Source organism: Oncorhynchus kisutch, linkage group LG16, assembly GCF_002021735.2.
Source record: "Oncorhynchus kisutch isolate 150728-3 linkage group LG16, Okis_V2, whole genome shotgun sequence".
Lineage (NCBI taxonomy): Eukaryota > Metazoa > Chordata > Actinopteri > Salmoniformes > Salmonidae > Oncorhynchus > Oncorhynchus kisutch.
In genome coordinates, this window is record NC_034189.2 from 14202789 (window position 1) to 14225963 (window position 23175).

The 23175-nt window shown below is 42.7% G+C and overlaps 1 long non-coding RNA gene across 1 annotated transcript; it reads left to right on the plus strand.

Annotated features, from left to right (window-relative positions):
* The first annotated feature begins 18318 nt into the window (after positions 1 to 18318).
* LOC109906190 (uncharacterized) lies at positions 18319 to 22998 on the plus strand. Its single transcript, XR_004203359.1, has 3 exons — positions 18319 to 18438; positions 18744 to 18799; positions 22584 to 22998. It is a non-coding gene; the product is annotated as an uncharacterized LOC109906190 (long non-coding RNA).
* The last annotated feature ends 177 nt before the right edge of the window (positions 22999 to 23175 follow it).

Sequence of the window (23175 nt, forward strand, 5' to 3'; positions counted from 1 at the left end):
CCCAGAAATGTCAGGGACCTGTTTGATCGGAGGGTGAGGGCTAGGGCCATTCCCCCCAGAAATGTCAGGGACCTGTTGTATCGGAGGGTGAGGGCTAGGGCCATTCCCTCCAGAAATGTCAGGGACCTGTTGGATCAGAGGGTGAGGGCTAGGGCCATTCCCCACAGAAATGTCAGGGAACATGCAGGTGCCTTGGTGGAAGAGTAAACATGTTCATTTTATGTCTCAGTTTTTGAATCTTGTTATGTTCATACACATTTTTACACATGTTAAGTTTGCTGAAAATAAACGCAGTTGACAGTGAGAGGATGTTTCTTTTTTTGCTGAGATTAGGTCCCCCGAACGCTTACTCTCCAGATCCCAATCACCTGGATGTCGTTTACACACATTATTTTGTTCAGCTCTTTGCACCCCATCATTGTGAGATATTGTTTGTTTTGTTACATGTTCTATTTGAAGCTCTGTTTATTTCCGTATTAGTCCTCCCGTGTATTGTAGTTTTTGGCCATCCTCACTAATGACACCTTTTTGCCTGTTCCCTTCCTGTCATCAACCTCTTGCCTGATCTCCTGGACTACGTTATTAGCCTTTCCCTTCCTGTACGGTTACATTTTTGGAGTCCCTCTGTATGGCCTTCTGCCTGCCCCTGGACCCAGCTACCTGCCTCCTCTTGTGGTCCTTTGCTAATAAACCCCTGCTGTGCCTTGCGTTTGAAACCATCACTCTGTCTCCCATCGTATTCATTGCACACACCCAATTAAAGCGGAATAATGTGCTTTATTTTAAGATGTTTTTTGGCCACTTTAGTTGGAATACAAACCTTATTAAAACATATAGGCCTATGGGCTAGGCTACATGAGGTGTGATACTGACCTTATGAAAACATATAGGCCTATGGGCTAGGCTACATGAGGTGTGATACTGACCTTATCAAAACATATAGGCCTATGGGCTAGGCTACATGAGGTGTGATACTGACCTTATGAAAACATATAGGCCTATGGGCTAGGCTACATGAGGTGTGATACTGACCTTATCAAAACATATAGGACTATGGGCTAGGCTACATGAGGTGTGATACTGACCTTATGAAAACATATAGGCCTATGGGCTAGGCTACATGAGGTGTGATACTGACCTTATTAAAACATATAGGCCTATGGGCTAGGCTACATGAGGTGTGATACAAACCTTATTAAAACCTATAGGCCTATGGGCTAGGCTACATGAGGTGTGATACTGACCTTATTAAAACATACAGGCCTATGGGCTAGGCTACATGAGGTGTGATACTAACCTTATGAAAACATATAGGCCTATGGGCTAGGCTACATGAGGTGTGATACTGACCTTATGAAAACATATAGGCCTATGGGCTAGGCTACATGAGGTGTGATACTGACCTTATTAAAACATATAGGCCTATGGGCTAGGCTACATGAGGTGTGATACTGACCTTATGAAAACATATAGGCCTATGGGCTAGGCTACATGAGGTGTGATACTAACCTTATTAAAACATACAGGCCTATGGGCTAGGCTACATGAGGTGTGCGACTATGATTTGAAAAAGTAAAACATTTATAATAATGCTGTTTGCCTTAAGAAGGGCGTCATTCACAAGAGATAGGCTAATATTGCCACCCATCACACTATTCTTGACTTTACACATATTTAATCTTGATTTTACATATACTAAATAATACATGGTGAAATTAGTTTTGATTTAGAATGGACCATTATCATGCACCTGTCTAAAAACAGGGGTTGTGGAAAAGCACATGTCATCTACGCACTTACAGTGGGGCAAAAAAGTATTTAGTCAGCCACCAATTGTGCAAGTTCTCCCACTTAAAAATATGAGAGAGTGTCTCCGAAGTCTGCTGATTTACCTCTTCCTGAGCCGATGCAGCTAAGCAGAGCGAAACTGTCCCCAGCCGAACGTCTACACCAGCTTCACACAAAGACTTGCCTTTTTTTGCGGGACTACTAGTAATATTGTACTGTCAAGGCTCAGGAGAAGACCCAGATGTAGACAGTTTTGAAGTAACAAAAGTTTATTACAAAAACAGGGGGGGGCGGGCAAACGACAGGTCAAAGGCAGGCAGGGAAGGTTGATTCAACCAGTGTGTGCCAAGTGGGCCATAGATGAAGTCACATGGTCTGAGTTTAGACAGGCAGACAATTTCTCATCTTTTTGCTGCTGATCTTTTTTCAGAGCTTATCTGATTGGTCGAAAGACCAATTAGTGAGAGAAAAAAACACAGAATTGGGCTGCTTGTCAAAATGCAGCCAAGGTGGCACAAGGTCTGATCTGGGGGGCCTATATAGGGTGTGGTCAGGGTTTGTTTGGTCTCAGCTCTCTCTTTCTTTCTATCCGTCTCTCTGTCTGTCTATCCCGCCCTCTCTTGTTCCTTCACTTTCTCTCTCTCCCTTTCCTTCTTTCTCCCTCTCTCTCTCTCTCTCTCTCTCTCTCTCCCTCTCCTTCTCACTCTCTCGCTCTCTGTCTTTCACTTTCTCTAGCTCTTTCACTCTCTTTCTCTCTCTCTCTCTCTCTCTCTCTCTCTCTCTCTCTTTCTCTCTCTCTCTCTCACTCTTTCGCTCTCTCTTTCACCTTTTCTCTCTCTGAGTGCAGGCTGGGAGTGTTTGGTAGTTGATAGGCCATGTGTAGTTGAGAGGCTGTGTGTTTAGTTTAGAGGCCGTATTCTTGAACATTTTCTTGCTGTTTTCTTTTAATCTAAAATGAAGAAAGCTGTGGTTGTGATCATGAAAAGATTGAATTTGGTGGGTAGACTGATTGCTAGTGGAATATTTGTAAGGAATATGTCTGTGTCGATTTCTCCCCTGTCGAGTCCTTCGACTAGAGTGGTAGTTCCATTTCTGATCTGTTTGCAACTGATCTTTTTCAGAGCTTATCTGATTGGTCAAAAGACCAATTAGTGAAAAAAACACATTTGGGCTGCCTGTCTAAACGCAGCAAAGGTGGCAGAAGGTCTGATCTGGGGGGGCCTATATAGGGTGTGACCAGGGTTTGTTTGTTTGACACTGACCTGTAGGAGGTGTTCCTCTGTGTGTGGCAGCCACTCCAGCGCAGTGCTTCTCATCTGTAGCTCAGTGATTTCCTGCTCCGGTTCCTTGATGAACTCTTCAGGCTGCCTCTCTGCTGCTTTCTGCTTCTCCTCAATCACCTTGATGAGCTCAGCCTGACGTCTCTCGATGGAGCGCACCAGAGCAGTGACGACCCCCACTTCATCCTCCATCCTCTCTTTCTATCTAATCTGATGAAATGAAATACATTTAAAAAAAATGGTTGGTCTGAGAATTTCACCTTGTGTAACCAAACCTAGAAAAATCACATTGTAGACTTGCACACTATCCTTTATCTCTTTCTCTGAACTTGTCTGATGCCATCAAGGAAATACTGTAGAAAAACAGTCACATTCCGTTGTGCCAATGGAACTGAACCAGTAACCATAGATCAACAAGATACAAGATTCTTAGAATAAGAATCACAGAGGTCACAATATAGGCCACTGGGAGAAGCCATGTCTTCAAGTTGAAAAAATGTAAAGAATGAAACACTGTTTCAGAGTGACGGCTAAAGCAAAGTCTTTGAAAGGCATTTCCACTGTAAATGAAATGAAAAACGTCCTAATTTGAACACTGGACAAATATTTTCTAATCTAATATCAAACCCTATTGACAAATATCTAAATCGTTTTCTAATTGAATACAAAACACTATGAATAAATATATAAAATGTCTTCTAATCCTACATAAAACACTATGGAAAAATATCTAAAATGTCTTCTAATCCTAAATAAAAAAGAGAAAGTATATAAAGTAATTAACTCAAACTTATTCATAGTTCACATGCATGCGGCTGCTTTTGCGACAAACCATGACTTTAACCCTTGTGCAGTCTATACATTCTGTATACTCCTCTTGTCCTAAGGGTCAAAAATGCCCCGCCTTCACTAAACCCCTATATTAAAGCAGATTAATTGAATTTTAAACCCCAAGTCTTTTTTTCATGAAGAAACAACCTGTCATTCATCACAAACTTTGTGAATATCTGGGTTTTTCCCTCTTCACAATGCAGAAATACTACATTTAATCAGTGGACACCACTCATCTTTATTTCAACACACCTGTCATAATTGTTTTCTTTACTAAAGTAGAGGTTTATTATTATTATTATTGCTGAATGTATTGCTGTCAGAAGGTGGGTGTAGCTGGTGCATGAAGTCAGGTGCAGGAGAGCAGAATGAGTGAGCAACGTACTTTACTCAAAATAAAGGCACAAGGTAACAATACACTTGACCAACAATAAACGATAATCAATTACGCACGGATGAAAACAGCACCCGTCGAAAACCAGCCATAACGTACCGAATGAACATAGGAACAATCACGCACAACAACATGGGGGAAAAAGAGGGTTAAATACATGAACATGTAATTGGGGCATGAAACCAGGTGTGCAGAAAACAAAGACAAAACAAATGGAAAATGAAAGGTGGATCAGCGATGGCTAGAAGACCGGTGATGTCGACTGCTGAACGCTACCCGAACAAGGAGAGGGACCGACTTCGGTGGCAGTCGTGACAATTGCATAGGTGTAAACATTATTTTTTTAACAAGAGATAGCATTTGTATAGCCTAACAATGTAGCAGAAATGTGCAGAAAGTAGTTTGAATGCATTCTATTGAAGGGAAACAATAACAGTCTTGAACCTTTTTGACATCATAGTGATATATTATTATATACTGCACAATTAGGAATTCATCTACAAAATACTAGTCTTCTCTCAATTTTTGAACCATTGCCCCCACCCACAAGGTGTATAAACAACAACAATAAATAAGAATAAAATAAGATAAAAGATACAAAACAAAAAGGTAAGGTACGCAAGTGTGTGTGCTAATGGACTTTACAGATGTACTTCTCACAGTATTTGTTTTACAGTCCTTCATTGGGGGCCGAATTGGCAGGGAGGTGCTCCCTTCTTTGAATGTGTAGGGTTACAAGTTCCTTTCCAGCTGCTCCAGGAACACCCTCCTCTTGTTCCGCTTATCAGGCATCCAGGTAGGGTTGATATTGTTCCATATCACGAAAGCATTTTATGAGGACACATCAATGATGTTATGGAAAATGACCAGGGGCCAGCGAGCAGTCATCCTCCTGCAGCTGTAAGTTCCAATCACCTTGTCCAGGTTGTTCATGCCTCCTTTGTTGTGGTTGTAGTCCAGGACGATGGCTGGCTTCCTGTCAACATAATCACTGACCTCAGCCGTTTTGTACAGTGTGATCAGGAGGACCAAATTCTTGTTCCTCTTTGGGAGGTAAGAAACTAAAGTGGTGGTGGGGGTGTAGGCAAACTTCCATGAGAAGGTCTCTCTCCCCCTTGTAGTGAGGAGTGCAGGGGGCTCAGGCTTGTTCTTTCTAACTGTGCCAACCATGGTGATCTTCCTCTTCAGGAGCTGCTGGGTGAGTTCAATCAGTAGCACACATAATTTCAATTTCTCATTGTGTGTGTGTGTGTGTGTGTCTTTGTGTTTTTTGTGGTGTGTAAATTATTTTATAACTGCCGGGTCAAAAAGTGACCCCAAGACAATCTTTGTACACTGGTGGTGTACAGCTTCCATGGAAATATGAATAAAGGCAATGTTTCACTTTTTCTAATATTAGGGTCACTCTAGGAAAATACATCAAATTTCAAGTAGAATAATATTATTTTGGTGGTTCTCTCTGCTGTTAAACAAAGTGACGGGTCATTTTTGCCCCTAAAGACAACACAATGTTTGAAAACTCTATTCATTAGTGCACATGGAAGAAGTTTTGCTAGAAAACGAATGTTTCTTATTGGTCACGTTAGTTAGTTGGGACGTTAGTTGGGACATTAGTCCCTCCCCGTTTGCTTTGTGGTGGTTCTTTTCTTTACTATCAAGTCAGAGTTATACTTAAACTAAATCTTTAATAATAAGAGCTTTGCAATAGCAATGACTTGTCAACGATTCACCATTTCTAATGATCCGTTGAGAGCGGCAAGACAAAAGTACAAAGGTCTTTTATAGCCAAGATTCACCCCTTTCAACCTACATGACGAACAACAGATACATAGAATGTGTCACAAGGTTAAGACTCCAAACTGGAACCATCTCTTCCTGGTACGGTATAGAGCAGAAACATTAACTCATGTTCTCTGGAATGCTCTTTAGGTTTTATCACCCAAAGACATTGTCAATCTAATCTGTCAGTGTTATCTCATAGAGGCCCATCCAACACACGCACAATAGTTAACAGAATACTCTATTCTGTCGAATGAAACCACCATTTGATGCAATAAAAGCAATATAACATAGTCTTGCAATTTTTCCATGACAGCTTCCATTTGTTTCTGAGTGAATACAGACCCTAGTGCCTTATCAGCTGCCTGTGAGCGAATCACAGACACCCAGCGGTCCAGTGACATCCTGAATCATACTCTGTACTATGGGAAACCAGAATCCAGTGACAGACAACTCAATGTTTTAGATCAAAGCTGATAACACATAACTGAATAGCAGAAATTATATCTCCTGCATCCCTGTGTTATGTCACATACCTTGGCTGACAGGAGGTTGACCTCTCAGGTGGCAGTGTAGAGTTAATCAGGTTCCGCTGTGTGTCAATCAAATGCTGAGGTCAAGTTTAGCCCCTCCCCTTTCTACAGGGCTGTATGTATGATATTGTGTCTGCCTCCCCATCTTTTAACCCTCTCCACACCAGAAAGGTCTGACACACAGATATTCAGAAGAACAAAACCTTTCATTTTCAAAAGATGCAACATAAGTTTGATTTGTCAAAATCTTATTCCGATCTATAATAAACACTTTTAGGTCAAATATAGTCATTAACCTAAACAATTTAATTTCAAAGGTAGTACAGGATATTTATAATGTTTAATGCAAATTCAAACAACTAAACGTAGATAGATATTTAATTCCTTATAGTTTACAGCACTGTAGGTCATGTGGTAAGAATGTAATCTGCAAGATAATCTATTTATCTTATTTGTGTAAGCTGTTTGTTACGGTTTTCTAGGTGTGAAGGAGAGTCGGACCAAAATGCAGCGTGTAGATTACGATTCATGTTTAATGACAAACACACTAATACTTGTGTAAACTAACACAGAACAAGGACATCAGGACACTAAGGACAATCACCCACGACAAACTCAAAGAATATGGCTGCCTAAATATGGTTCCCAATCAGAGACAACGATAAACACCTGCCTCTGATTGAGAACCACTCCAGACAGCCATAGACCTTGCTAGATAACCCCACTAGCTACAATCCCAATACATACACACCAAAACCCCAAGACAAAACACACCACAATACAAAACCCCATGCCACACCCTGGCCTGACCCAATACATGAAGATAAACACAAAATACTTAGACCAGGGCGTGACAGAACCCCCCCCCCCCCCCCCCCTAAGGTGCAGACTCCCGAACGCACCTCAAAACAATAGGGAGGGTCCGGGTGGGCGTCTGTCCATGGTGGCAGCTCCGGCGCGGGACGTGGAACCCACTCAGTCAATGTCTTAGTGCCCTCTCCTCGCGTCCCTGGATAGTCCACCCTCGCCGCCGACCATGGCCTAGTAGTCCTCACCCAGAACCCCACTGGACTGAGGAGCAGATCGGGACTGATGGACAGCTCGGGACTGAGGGGAAGCTCGGGAGTGAGAGGAAGCTCGGGAGTGAGAGGAAGCTCGGGAGTGAGAGGAAGCTCGGGAGTGAGAGGAAGCTCGGGAGTGAGAGGAAGCTCGGGAGTGAGAGGAAGCTCGGGAGTGAGAGGAAGCTCGGGAGTGAGAGGAAGCTCAGGCAGGTAGGTAGATCTACCAGATCCTGGCTGGCTGGTGGTTTCAGCAGATCCTGGCTGACTGGCAGATCCTGGCTGACTGGCAGATCCTGGCGGATCCTGGCCGACTGGCAGATCCTGGCTGACTGGCAGATCTGGAAGAGTCTGGTTGACTGGCGGATCTGGAAGAGTCTGGCTGACTGGCGGATCTGGAAGAGTCTGGCTGACTGGCGGATCTGGAAGAGTCTGGCTGACTGGCGGATCTGGAAGAGTCTGGCTGACTGGCGGATCTGGAAGAGTCTGGCTGACTGGCGGATCCTGGCAGACTGAAAGATCTGGCTGCTCCATGCTGACTGGCGGCTCTGGCTGCTCCATGCTGACTGGCGGCTCTGGCTGCTCCATGTAGGCTGACAGCTCTGGCGGCTTCTTACAGACTGGCAGCTCTGGCGGCTCCGTGCAGACTGGCAGCTCCTTGCAGACTGGCAGCTCCTTGCAGACTGACAGCTCCTTGCAGACTGACAGCTCCGTGCAGACTGGCAGCTCCTTACAGACTGGCAGCTCGGGCTGCTTCATGCAGACTGACAGCTCTGGCTGCTCCATGCAGACTGACAGCTCTGGCTCCTCCATGAGGACTGACATCTCTGGCTGCTCCATGCAGACTGACATCTCTGGCTGCTCCATGCAGACTGACAGCTCTTGCTGCTCCATGCAGGCTGGCAGCTCTGGCTTCTCCATGCAGGCTGGCAGCGCTGAACAGGCGGGAGACACCGGCAGCGCAGGAGAGGAGAGAGGCTCTGGCTGCGCTGAACAGGCGGGAGACTCCAGCAGCGCTGTAGAGGAGAAAGGCTCCGGCAGCGCTGGAGAGGCGAGGCGCACTGTAGACCTGATGCGTGGTGCTGGTACTAGTGGTACTGAACCTAGAACACGCACAGGAAGCCTGGTGCGGGGAGCTGCTACCGGAGGACTGGAGTGTGGAGGTGGCACAGGATGGGCTAGACCATGAAGGCGTACTGGAGAGCAGTGCTGGCACAGGACGTGCAAGGCTCTGGATGTGCACAGGAGGCCTGGTGCGTGAGGCTGGAATCAACTTCACCAGCCGACTAACACGCACCTCAGGACGAGTATGGAGCGCTAACCCAGGTGCCATCAAATCCCCGACACGTTCCGTTGGGCGAATTCCATGCAAAAAGCACCAACACAGCAACTCCCTCATTTCTCTCTCCTCCAATTTCCCCATTAACTCCTTCAGTCTCTGCTTCGCTCACCTCCAACACCAGCTCTGATTCTGGTCTCCTCCTTGGCTCCTCACGATAAACAGGGAGAGTTGGCTCAGGTCTGACTCCTGACTCTGCCACACTCTCCCTGAGCCCCCCCCCCCCCCCCCCCAGAAACTTTTGGGGCTGATTCTCAGGCTTCCTTCCGAGTCGCCGTGCTGCCTCCTCATACCGGCGCCTCTCCGCTTTCACCGCATCCAGTTCTTCTTTGGGGCGGCGATATTCTCCAGGCTGAGCCCAGGGTCCTTCTCCGATTAGGATCTCCTCCCATGTCCAGAAATCCTTATAGCGAATCTCCTCTTTGGGCTGCTCCTGCCTGTTAACACGCTGCTTGGTCCGTTGGTGGTGGGTGATTCTGTTACGGTTTTCTAGGTGTGAAGGAGAGTCGGACCAAAATGCAGCGTGTAGATTACGATTCATGTTTAATGACAAACACACTAAACACAAACACTACAAAACAATAAACGTAACGAAAACCGAAACAGCCTATACTTGTGTAAACTAACACAGAACAAGGACATCAGGACACTAAGGACAATCACCCACGACAAACTCAAAGAATATGGCTGCCTAAATATGGTTCCCAATCAGAGACAACGATAAACACCTGCCTCTGATTGAGAACCACTCCAGACAGCCATAGACCTTGCTAGATAACCCCACTAGCTACAATCCCAATACATACACACCAAAACCCCAAGACAAAACACACCACAATACAAAACCCCATGCCACACCCTGGCCTGACCCAATACATGAAGTTAAACACAAAATACTTAGACCAGGGCGTGACACTGTTTTTGTGAACAGGTTTGCATTCTGTTCTGTCTGTGTTTCTCTCCTCCTCCTCTTCCCCTTGTTAACTAGCTCTGAATGATTCTCAATCACAGTGTAAAGTCCCCTGGCAGCCCTCGTCTGACCGGTTCCTCACGGAGCTGGAATTAACACAGGGGTTATCATTTAATACATCATTTAACACATTTGTTGATGCTACTTTCCTCATGCTCCTTCCTACTCCTTCACTTCACTTTCCATCTTTATACATTTGTTAAAGCAACCAATACATTTAAATCCCTTTGATGAGTGAGATTTTTTGCCAAGACTGTACAAAGCTGTCATCAAAGCAATGGGTGGCTACTTTGAAGAATCACAAATATAATATGTATTTGGATTTGTTTAACACTTGTTTGGTTACTACATGATTCCATATGTGTTATTTCATAGTTTATGTTTTCACTATTATTCTACAATGTAGAAAATATGACAAAATAAAGAAAAACCCTTAAATGAGTAGGTGTGTCCAAACTCATGACTGGGTACTGTATGTGTGACATTAACTTTCACCTGCTTCAAGATCTCAGATTCGGTTAACTCAAACGTATATCCTGTAGAGACACAATGAGTCAATAATACGAACAAGTGTGAAACAAACAAACAGACTGACAGACAGACAGACTGACAAACACAGTATTTAAAAGGAAAGGACGTGACAGGGTTGGCCTTTTTGATCAATTACATTAAATATTAAATTAAGTAAATCACACTTACCAGGTCCACTATTAGTTGTTGACTGTCCGTCAGTTTGAGGTGTAGTGCTCATCTGTTGAGGTATTGATTGTATAGTTGTTGGTAGTTCAGGGATTTGTTGTGTAATTTTTGTCAGAGTCGAGGCTTTGATTATTGTAGTAGGAGATGTAGTTGTGGTTGTTGTAGTAGGAGCTGCAGCTGTCGTATTAGAAGCTGTAGTTGTTGTATTAGGAGCTGTAGTTGTTGTATTAGGAGCTGCAGCTGTCGTATTAGGAGCTGTAGTTGTTGTATTAGGAGCTGTAGTTGTTGTATTAGGAGCTGCAGCTGTCGTATTAGAAGCTGTAGTTGTTGTAGTAGGAGCTGCAGCTGTCGTATTAGAAGCTGTAGTTGTTGTATTAGGAGCTGCAGCTGTCGTATTAGAAGCTGTAGTTGTTGTATTAGAAGCTGTAGTTGTTGTATTAGGAGCTGTAGTTGTTGTATTAGGAGCTGTAGTTGTTGTATTAGGAGCTGTAGTTGTTGTATTAGGAGCTGCAGCTGTCGTATTAGAAGCTGTAGTTGTTGTATTAGAAGCTGTAGTTGTTGTATTAGGAGCTGTAGTTGTTGTATTAGGAGCTGTAGTTGTTGTATTAGGAGCTGTAGTTGTTGTATTAGGAGCTGCAGCTGTCGTATTAGAAGCTGTAGTTGTTGTATTAGGAGCTGCAGCTGTCGTATTAGAAGCTGTAGTTGTTGTATTAGGAGCTGTAGTTGTTGTATTAGGAGCTGCAGCTGTCGTATTAGGAGCTGTAGTTGTTGTATTAGGAGCTGCAGCTGTCGTATTAGGAGCTGTAGTTGTTGTATTAGGAGCTGTAGTTGTTGTAGTAGGAGCTGCAGCTGTCGTATTAGAAGCTGTAGTTGTTGTATTAGGAGCTGTAGTTGTTGTATTAGGAGCTGTAGTTGTTGTATTAGGAGCTGCAGTTGTTGTAGTAGGAGCTGCAGCTGTCGTATTAGAAGCTGTAGTTGTTGTATTAGGAGCTGTAGTTGTTGTATTAGGAGCTGTAGTTGTTGTATTAGGAGCTGCAGTTGTTGTAGTAGGAGCTGCAGCTGTCGTATTAGAAGCTGTAGTTGTTGTATTAGGAGCTGCAGCTGTCGTATTAGAAGCTGTAGTTGTTGTATTAGGAGCTGTAGTTGTTGTATTAGGAGCTGCAGCTGTCGTATTAGGAGCTGTAGTTGTTGTATTAGGAGCTGCAGCTGTCGTATTAGGAGCTGTAGTTGTTGTATTAGGAGCTGTAGTTGTTGTAGTAGGAGCTGCAGCTGTCGTATTAGAAGCTGTAGTTGTTGTATTAGGAGCTGTAGTTGTTGTAGTAGGAGCTGCAGCTGTCGTATTAGAAGCTGTAGTTGTTGTATTAGGAGCTGTAGTTGTTGTATTAGGAGCTGTAGTTGTTGTATTAGGAGCTGCAGCTGTCGTATTAGAAGCTGTAGTTGTTGTATTAGGAGCTGTAGTTGTTGTATTAGGAGCTGTAGTTGTTGTATTAGGAGCTGCAGTTGTTGTAGTAGGAGCTGCAGCTGTCGTATTAGAAGCTGTAGTTGTTGTATTAGGAGCTGTAGTTGTTGTATTAGGAGCTGTAGTTGTTGTATTAGGAGCTGCAGTTGTTGTAGTAGGAGCTGCAGCTGTCGTATTAGAAGCTGTAGTTGTTGTATTAGGAGCTGTAGTTGTTGTATTAGGAGCTGTAGTTGTTGTAGTAGGAGCTGCAGTTGTTGTATTAGAAGCTGTAGTTGTTGTAGTAGGAGCTGCAGCTGTCGTATTAGAAGCTGTAGTTGTTGTATTAGGAGCTGTAGTTGTTGTATTAGGAGCTGTAGTTGTTGTATTAGGAGCTGTAGTTGTTGTATTAGGAGCTGCAGTTGTTGTATTAGAAGCTGTAGTTGTTGTAGTAGGAGCTGCAGCTGTCGTATTAGAAGCTGTAGTTGTTGTATTAGGAGCTATAGTTGTTGTATTAGGAGCTGCAGTTGTTGTATTAGAAGCTGTAGTTGTTGTAGTAGGAGCTGCAGCTGTCGTATTAGAAGCTGTAGGTGTTGTATTAGGAGCTGTAGTTGTTGTATTTGGAGCTGTAGTTGTTGTAGTAGGAGCTGTAGTTGTTGTATTAGGAACTGTAGTTGTATTATAAACTGAAGTTGTTTAATTAGGAGCTGTAGTTGTTGTATTAGGAGCTGTAGTTGTTGTATTAGGAGCCGTAGTTGTTATATTAGGAACTGTAGTTGTTGTAGTAGGAGCTGTAGTTGTTGTAGTAGGAGCTGTTTCTTCCTACAGAAAAATCATGCCAAAAATAAATGCATAGCGTGTTATTTTCCCATGTTTGTAACGTTCACAGGATTCTGGAATCAAGAGAAAATAAGCAGGATTTTGGGAAAATCCGGAAATTTTGTCAAAGTTACCGTCATTTAGCAATTGTAGCAGAGACTCACTTGACTACGATGTTGCCCAATGAGGCTGAGGATGGTGCTGTCCAGATGACTGTTACTGATGATTTGGGATGATTGTTGCAGTGGGCTCAAAGTCAGTTTCATTTGACATATTTATTTTTTAATTTTTAATTTATCCGCTATTTTAACAGGTAAGTTGACTGAGAACACGTTCTCATTTGCAGCAACGACCTGGGGAATAGTTACAGGGGAGAGGAGGGGGATTAATGAGCCAATTGTATACTGGGGATTATTCGGTGACCGTGATGGTTTGAGGGCCAGATTGGGAATGTAGCCAGGACACCGGGGTTAACAACCCTACTCGATAAGTGCCATGGGATCTTTAATGATCTCAGAGACTCATGACACCCGTTTAACGTCCCATCCGAAAGACGGCACCCTACATATTGATGAGTCAATATAATCCAATAAATCAGTAGGTAAATTGATAACAGTGAAGAATATGGCCAGAATGTCCTGCGCTGTATTGTATATAACAGACTCGATAACAGACTCGACAGCCTTGGTTTCTCAAATGATTGCCTCGCCTGGTTCACCAACTACTTCTCTGATAGAGTTCAGTGTGTCAAATCGGAGGGTCTGCTGTCCGGACCTCTGGCAGTCTCTATGGGGGTGCCACAGGGTTCAATTCTTGGACCGACTCTCTTCTCTGTATACATCAATGAGGTCGCTCTTGCTGCTGGTGAGTCCCTGATCCACCTCTACGCAGACGACACCATTCTGTATACTTCCGGCCCTTCTTTGGACACTGTGTTAACAACCCTCCAGGCAAACTTCAATGCCATACAACTCTCCTTCCGTGGCCTCCAATTGCTCTTAAATACAAGTAAAACTAAATGCATGCTCTTCAACCGATCGCTACCTGCACCTACCCGCCTGTCCAACATCACTACTCTGGACGGCTCTGACTTAGAATACGTGGACAACTACAAATACTTAGGTGTCTGGTTAGACTGTAAACTCTCCTTCCAGACCCATATCAAACATCTCCAATCCAAAGTTAAATCTAGAATTGGCTTCCTATTTCGCAACAAAGCATCCTTCACTCATGCTGCCAAACATACCCTTGTAAAACTGACCATCCTACCAATCCTCGACTTTGGCGATGTCATTTACAAAATAGCCTCCAATACCCTACTCAACAAATTGGATGCAGTCTATCACAGTGCAATCCGTTTTATCACCAAAGCCCCATATACTACCCACCATTGCGACCTGTACGCTCTCGTTGGCTGGCCCTCGCTTCATACTCGTCGCCAAACCCACTGGCTCCATGTCATCTACAAGACCCTGCTAGGTAAAGTCCCCCCTTATCTCAGCTCGCTGGTCACCATAGCATCTCCCACCTGTAGCACACGCTCCAGCAGGTATATCTCTCTAGTCACCCCCAAAACCAATTCTTTCTTTGGCCGCCTCTCCTTCCAGTTCTCTGCTGCCAATGACTGGAACGAACTACAAAAATCTCTGAAACTGGAAACACTTATCTCCCTCACTAGCTTTAAGCACCAACTGTCAGAGCAGCTCACAGATTACTGCACCTGTACATAGCCCACCTATAATTTAGCCCAAACAACTACCTCTTTCCCAACTGTATTTAATTTTTATTTATTTATTTATTTTGCTGCTTTGCACCCCATTATTTTTTTTTATTTCTACTTTGCACATTCTTCCATTGCAAAACTACCATTCCAGTATTTTACTTGCTATATTGTACTTACTTTGCCATCATGGCCTTTTTTGCCTTTACCTCCCTTCTCACCTCATTTGCTCACATTGTATATAGACTTGTTTATACTGCATTATTGACTGTATGTTTGTTTTTACTCCATGTGTAACTCTGTGTCGTTTTATCTGTCGAACTGCTTTGCTTTATCTTGGCCAGGTCGCAATTGTAAATGAGAACTTGTTCTCAACTTGCCTACCTGGTTAAATAAAGGTAAAATAAATAAAATAAATAAAAAAATATAGGGATGAAATCCATGTTGGAGGATCTCAGTGAGCAGGGATTGAATCCTTTATAGGTGATGATTCCTGACAGAGTGACAGAGTCACAGAGTGAGAGAGTGAGAGAGAGAGAAAACACAATTGCAAATACAACCCATTTATGTTGATTTATTTTCCATTTTGTACTTTAACCATTTGAACATCGTTACAAGACTGTATATGTACGTAATAGGACATTTGTAATGTCTTCATTATTTTGGAACTTCTCTGAATGTAATGTTTACTGTTAATTTTTATTGTTTATTTCACGTTTGTGTATAATCTACTTCACTTGCTTTGGCAATGTTAATATGTGTTTCCCATGCCAATAAAGCCCCTTGAATTGAATTGAGAGAGAGAGAGAGAGAGAGAGAGAGAGAGAGAGAGAGGCTGTGTGCTGAAACGTTGGACACCATGTACTTGGACTAAGTGATGATTCTATGCTTCACAGAAATCTTATATTGTCAGGTCAGCTGTGATGGAATATGCTATGTGAAAAGATAACATTTCAGCAGGGACGGACTGCCAAAGGCCAATTCTGGTAAATGGTCTGTCTTAAGACCTGTCAGATAGTTTTTTTTTTTCTCGCAAAATGAACATTAGGAATAGGAATAAAATGGGTTGTGTATTAGAAATGCACAAGGTAGATTACCTGCCCCAGTTCATCCCTGCATCTCAGCCAATACAGTACTGATCGGGTAATCCAATAGTGTGTTTCAACCATCTTGGTGACTCACCTATGATGGTGTCTCCAGGAGATAGAAGAACACAGAGAAAACCCACCATCTCTCTGTATAGCAGGTCTATATACTGTGGGTGAAGGAGAGTGACACATAAAGAGGTTGGGGGAAACCAATCTCCAACATGACATCTTAAACTTTAGCTCAGACCTTACTGAGGACAACGATTTGTACGTTTTAAAAACATAGGCACGTGAAATATTGAGTAGTGAAAGTAAATCATAAAATAACTAACCATGGCTTACCGGGTTGATTTCACTTTCCGATAGAGGATGTGATATTCCTCTGATTTGAATCAAAGCTTGGCAGTCCCACATAATCGTCTACACACACGCGAGCACCCACCCCCACACACACACACACACACACTTGTTTGACATGTTTCTGATTGCATCTTAGCCATGTACAAGACAATAAATAATCAAGTTAAGCATGTCCCAGTTTAGGTCACCTAGTAGCACGAGCTCAGAAGATAGATGGGGGGCAATCAGTTCACATATAGTATCGAGGGCACAGCTGGGGGCAGAGGGAGGTCTATAGCAAGCGGCAACAGTGAGAGACTTGTTTCTGGAAAGGTGAATTTTTAGAAGTAGAAACTCAAATTATTTGGGTACAGATTTAGAAAGTAATACATAACTCTGCAGGCTATCTTTGCAGTAGATTGCAACACCGCCCCCTTTGGCAGTTCTATCTTGGCGGAAAACGTTATAGTTAGCAATGGAGATTTCAGGGTTTTTGGTGGTTTTCCTAAGCCAGGATTCAGACATGGCTAAGACATCTGGATTGGCAGAGTGTGCTAAAGCAGTGAGTAAAACAAACTTAGGGAGTAGGCTTCTAATGTTAACATGCATGAAACCAAGGCTTTTACGTTTACAAAAGTCAACAAATGAGAGCACCTGGGGGGTGGGAGTGGAGCTAGGCACTGCAGGACCTGGATTAACCTCCACATCACCAGAGGAATAGAGGAGAAGTAGGATAAGGGTACGGCTAAAGACTATACGAACTGGCCGTCTAACACGTTCAGAACAGAGAGTAAAAGGAGCAGGTTTCTGGGCACGATAGCATATATTCAAGGCATAGTGTACAGACAAAGGTAAGGTAGGATGTGAGTACATTGGAGGTAAACCTAGGCATTGAGTAATGAAGAGAGAGATATAGTCTCTAGAGATGTTTAAACCAGGTGATGTCATCGCATATGGTGGAACAACATGGTTGGTTAAGGCATATTGAGCAGGGCTAGAGGCTCTACAGTGAAATAAGACAGTAATCACTAACCAGGACTGTAATGGACAAGGCATATTGATATTAGTGAGAGGCATGCATAGCCAAGTGAACATATGGGTCCAGTGAGTGGTTGGGCTGACTGGGGACACTGTGTTTCAGACAGTTAGCAGGCTAACAAGCTAACAGTTAGTAGGCTGGAGCTAAATAAGCTAGCAGCTAGTAGACCAGGGCAATCTAGCAGTTAGCAGGCCGGGTTAGCAAGCAAGCAGTTAGCATGGGCTAGCAGTTAGTAGACCAGTGCAAGCTAGCAGTTAGCAGCCCGGGTTAGCAAGCAAGCAGTTAGCAAGGGCTAGCAGTTAGCAGACCGGGCAGGCAAGCTAGCAGTTAGCAGACCAGGTCCCGGGAGTTTAGCAGTTAGCAGACTAGGTTAGCAAGCAAGCAGATAGCAGGGCCTAGAAAGTTAGCCTTTGTGGGGGGAGGACGTCGCGATGGGGGTAAGTCTGTTTTTGCCTCTTCGTGCGGTGACGTCGATAGACCGGTCGTGGAATTAGGAAGAAATGGCAAGGAAGCATTTCACTGTACTGTTTACAACTTCTGTATCCTGTGTACATGACAAATAAACGTTGGTTTGATTTGATATAGAGTGTGCTTACAAGAGACCATAATTTGAAGAACAGCATGTTAAGATATAGGCCATGGACTAGATGAAGTGTATTTGTCCTGACTGTAGGCTATTACTTTCAACACTTGTTTACTATACTATCTTACTCACTCAGTTTTTAGCATGTCTTCACATGTGATTCCTTAAATAGATGGTTGGGGCTAAGGCGTAAGATGGTGTGACCAATGCTGAATGAGCACCCTCAAAGAAAAGCTCATGAGCAAGTGTGAAACACTTTCGAGGGCATATTCTTCTATTGTCTCGTAAGTGGGATAACACGTTTATCAACTTCAAAAGCAACATAACTTTGTTATGTTTCCTCCAACTACAGTGTATGATATACCATATTTAAGCTATGAGTCTGTACTTTTATGTGTACAGAAAAGACAATCTTCAACATTTGACATAAGTTCACATAAAGAAATGCAGTCACAAATGCTGATAAATTCTTGCTTGATTTTCAAGTGTTACCAGAAGTTGCTTAATGTCATGATAGTTTTTTCTTCCTTGTTTAACTGCTTAGTTACTGTAACTACCAGAGGCTGAGTGTACATCCCGAATGGCACCCTATTCCCCATGGGCCTTATTCAAAGCAGTGCACTATATAGGGAATAGGATGCCATTTGGGATGCCAGCTGACAGAGAAAACATTAAAGAGAAACTCAGTTGATGAGGAGCTCACAGAAGCCTGAACACCGAGGAAGACAAGCAGCAACCATTTTTGTGAGACGCTTTCTATTAATCTATCAATTATTATACATTGAAAGTACATGCACTATTATCAAAATGTAAATGTATGGAATAGTGAACACTCTTACTTACAGGTAGGCTTACCGTATTGACAGAAAAATCTCACTAAGAAAAACTCAAAGAGATTTTTAACTGCTTACTGTTTAGTCTACCTTTTGTGTTGAGACAACATATTTCAATTTGTATTATTGATTAGTATTTAAATGTATAATTGAAAATAATAATTGTTTCTAAGTTATTTTGAATTTGATTAATCTTTTTGTTCATCCATGCATTAGAGGGAATACCAAAACAGCAATGGAACTTTGGGTGTTTCTCATCATAATTTTCTCAGGTTAGTATCTATCTCCTGTTAAGTTATTGTTATTGTTTTAAAAAGCTATTCAAGCTTAAGTAGAAACGGACTGGTTATAGGGATGTCCGGACAAATGCCAGATCGGATGGTCCATCTTTAGCCCAATGGGCCTGTCTACATTTTGTGCAGAAATAATCCGAAATGTGACCCACCACCTGGATTCAGGTCGTATGTAGCAAATCTGAAATGGTGTTTTTTACATTGGAAAGAAGTAGAGACTCAGAGCTATAAAATGTTGTATCATACAGTGTAGTGGAGGAACAATCGTTCACACACTCTTACGCCTTAGACCCACCCATCTCTTTAAGGATTCACAGTGTAGTAAACAACCAAAGATTTCAAAACTTAAAGTGAAAATTACACTTTATCTCGTGATTGTTAAGATGGCGCCGAAGAGGATGGCTGACGTTTTACATGCTCCTGACCAATTGTGCTATTTTGTTTGTTTTGTTGCGTTGTTTTGAACTTTTTGTTTACTTATTTTGTACATAATATTGCTGCTACGGTCTCTTAAATAACTTCTGGACATCAGAACAGCAATTACTCACCATGAACTGTCGGACTCCTTTAAGGAGTCCGACAAGAAGGATATACTGCTCTCCCGGGAACAGGCCCAAATCCCCGTCCTTTGCATGAAGAAAAGATGGAGGAAAAGAAGACACAGATCGGGCTGCCTTCTGAGAATCCGTAGGCAAGCCTTCGTTCTACTTGCTAACATGCAATCATTGGAAAATAAAATTAATGATCTACGATTATACAATTATCACTAACCGGACATTAAGAACTGTAATATATTATGTTTCACAGAGTCGTGGCTTAACAACGACACGGATAATATAGAGCTGGTGGGATTTTCCATGCACCAGCATAACACTGCTGCTACTCGCTGTTTATTATCTATGCATAGTCACTTCACCCCTACCTACATGTACAAATTACCTCAACTAATCTGTACCCCCGCACACTGACTATACAGGTACCCCCTCTATATAGCCTAGTTATTGTTAAGTTTTTGTGTTGCTTTTTATACAGTGCCTTGCGAAAGTATTCGGCCCCCTTGAACTTTGCGACCTTTTGCCACATTTCAGGCTTCAAACATAAAGATATAAAACTGTATTTTTTTGTGAAGAATCAACAACAAGTGGGACACAATCATGAAGTGGAATGACATTTATTGGATATTTCAAACTTTTTTAACAAATCAAAAACTGAAAAATTGGGCGTGCAAAATTATTCAGCCCCTTTACTTTCAGTGCAGTAAACTCTCTCCAGAAGTTCAGTGAGGATCTCTGAATGATCCAATGTTGACCTAAATGACTAATGATGATAAATACAATCCACCTGTGTGTAATCAAGTCTCCGTATAAATGCACCTGCACTGTGATAGTCTCAGAGGTCCGTTAAAAGCGCAGAGAGCATCATGAAGAACAAGGAACACACCAGGACAAGGAACACACCAGGCAGGTCCGAGATACTGTTGTGAAGAAGTTTAAAGCCGGATTTGGATACAAAAACATTTCCCAAGCTTTAAACATCCAAAGGAGCACTGTGCAAGCGATAATATTGAAATGGAAGGAGTATCAGACCACTGCAAATCTACCAAGACCTGGCCGTCCCTCTAAACTTTCAGCTCATACAAGGAGAAGACTGATCAGAGATGCAGCCAAGAGGCCCATGATCACTCTGGATGAACTGCAGAGATCAACAGCTGAGGTGGGAGACTCTGTCCATAGGACAACAATCAGTCGTATATTGCACAATTCTGGCCTTTATGGAAGAGTGGCAAGAAGAAAGCCATTTCTTAAAGATATCCATAAAAAGTGTCGTTTAAAGTTTGCCACAAGCCACCTGGGAGACACACCAAACATGTGGAAGAAGGTGCTCTGGTCAGATGAAACCAAAATTGAACTTTTTGGCAACAATGCAAAACGTTATGTTTGGCGTAAAAGCAACACAGCTCATCACCCTGAACACACCATCCCCACTGTCAAACATGGTGGTGGCAGCATCATGGTTTGGGCCTGCTTTTCTTCAGCAGGGACAGGGAAGATGGTTAAAATTGATGGGAAGATGGATGGAGCCAAATACAGGACCATTCTGGAAGAAAACCTGATGGAGTCTGCAAAAGACCTGAGACTGGGACGGAGATTTGTCTTCCAACAAGACAATGATCCAAAACATAAAGCAAAATCTACAATGGAATGGTTCAAAAATAAACATATCCAGGTGTTAGAATGGCCAAGTCAAAGTCCAGACCTGAATCCAATCGAGAATCTGTGGAAAGAACTGAAAACTGCTGTTCACAAATGCTCTCCATCCAACCTCACTGAGCTCGAGCTGTTTTGATAGGAGGAATGGGAAAAAATGTCAGTCTCTCGATGTGCAAAACTGATAGAGACATACCCACAGCGACTTACAGCTGTAATCGCAGCAAAAGGTGGCGCTACAAAGTATTAACTTAAGGGGGCTGAATAATTTTGCACGCCCAATTTTTCTGTTTTTGATTTGTTAAAAAAGTTTGAAATATCCAATAAATGTCGTTCCACTTCATGATTGTGTCCCACTTGTTGTTGATTCTTCACAAAAAAATACAGTTTTATATCTTTATGTTTGAAGTCTGAAATGTGGCAAAAGGTCGCAAAGTTCAAGGGGCCGAATACTTTCGCAAGGCACTGTAAGTAACGTTACCTAGCGAGCCAGCCAGCTAACGTTAGCTAGACAGCTAGCTAACAGTACACTTTAACTTGCAATGAAAAACTTTCTTACAAAATTAGAAACGTATAATACCTGTAAATGTAGCTAGACTATTACTTGTATACATGGATGAATGCTTCTCCCTCTATGGGAGCCCTTAGTTAGAAGATGTAATCCAGAAACAAGTTTTATACAACAGCCTTCTGTGTTCTCTTTTGGACTCTCTCCTTATTTGGCAATAAACTCCCTGCTTCCACTGATTTCAAAACTCGGTCATATACTCGGTCATATTCTTCCGTGACAACGACACCACGTTTCTTCCCCACCCCTGTCATTAGAGGACTCTACAATGTCTGGTTCAATTAAAATGTTTTGACATAAATCAGGGATTTCCTCATTGTCTGATTCATTTTCAGAATCAGAGAGATTCAGCATGGCATGGTCATCCTCCAGAAAGTAGTCCAGCAAAGCATTTTCAGTTCTTTATGATATCTTTGGAAAAAAAGCTGCTGTAGAAAGAATGATCCACACACACTGAGCAGGTCATGTTATAAATAGAATCTTGCTACATGGAATACAAACCCAAACTCATCTCTCGGCATGTCCAGTCCATCCATTATCTCAACCAATCATGGCTGAAAGGAAGGTTCCCGTATTTTCCGTGGCTAAACCAACTAGGCTCGTATTGTAAGAATTGTATTCGTATATACAGATGGCATAAAAGTTTGAAATTAAGGCACATGAACGTTCATATATTCCAGAAGGCTTTTATGCCAAAAAACGCATTTTGATAACAATAACATTTTTTTTAAATGCCTCTCCTGTGAAGTAGTGACATGCGATATTAGGCCTAGCTTCTTGAAACGGGTCACAAATAGACTAGTTATATGGAATTTCCAGCAAATGCCAGATGTGCTGGTCCATCTTAAGACCAATGGGCCTGTCAATTTTTTGTGTGGTGACGTTGAGGGAAAAAATGGGCAGATGTTTTGGAAAAGCCAGGGCCAATTTCTGGTCTCTGGTCTTAAGGTATTGTTAAGCTACCTAATAATTGTAATATTTGTCCCAGTAATAGGCAGCCTGTGCTCTGTAACAAGCACAACAACAGATCCTAATATGACAACCACAACTGAAGCTCCTACTACAGCAACAACTGCAGCTCCTACTACAACAACCACAGATCCTTCTACAACTACAACTGCAGCTCCTACTACAACAACCACAGATCCTTCTACAACCACAACTGTAGCTCCTACTCCAACAACCACACTTCCTGCTATGACAACTACAACCCCAGCTCCTACTACAACAACTGCAGCTCCTAGTACAACACCAACTGCAGCTCCTAGCACAACAACAACTGAAGCTCCTAGTACAACAACCACTGCAACTACTACTACGACAACAACTGCAGCTCCTACTACGACAACAACTGCAGCTCCTAGTACAACAACAACTGCAGCTCCTAGTACAACAACTGCAGCTCCTACTACGACAACAACTGCAGATCCTAGTACAACAACAACTGCAGCTCCTAGTACAACAACTGCAGCTCCTACTATGACAACAACTGCAGCTCCTAGTACAACAACAACTGCAGCTCCTGCTACGACAACCACTGCAGCTCCTACTACGACAACAACTGCAGCTCCTAGTACAAC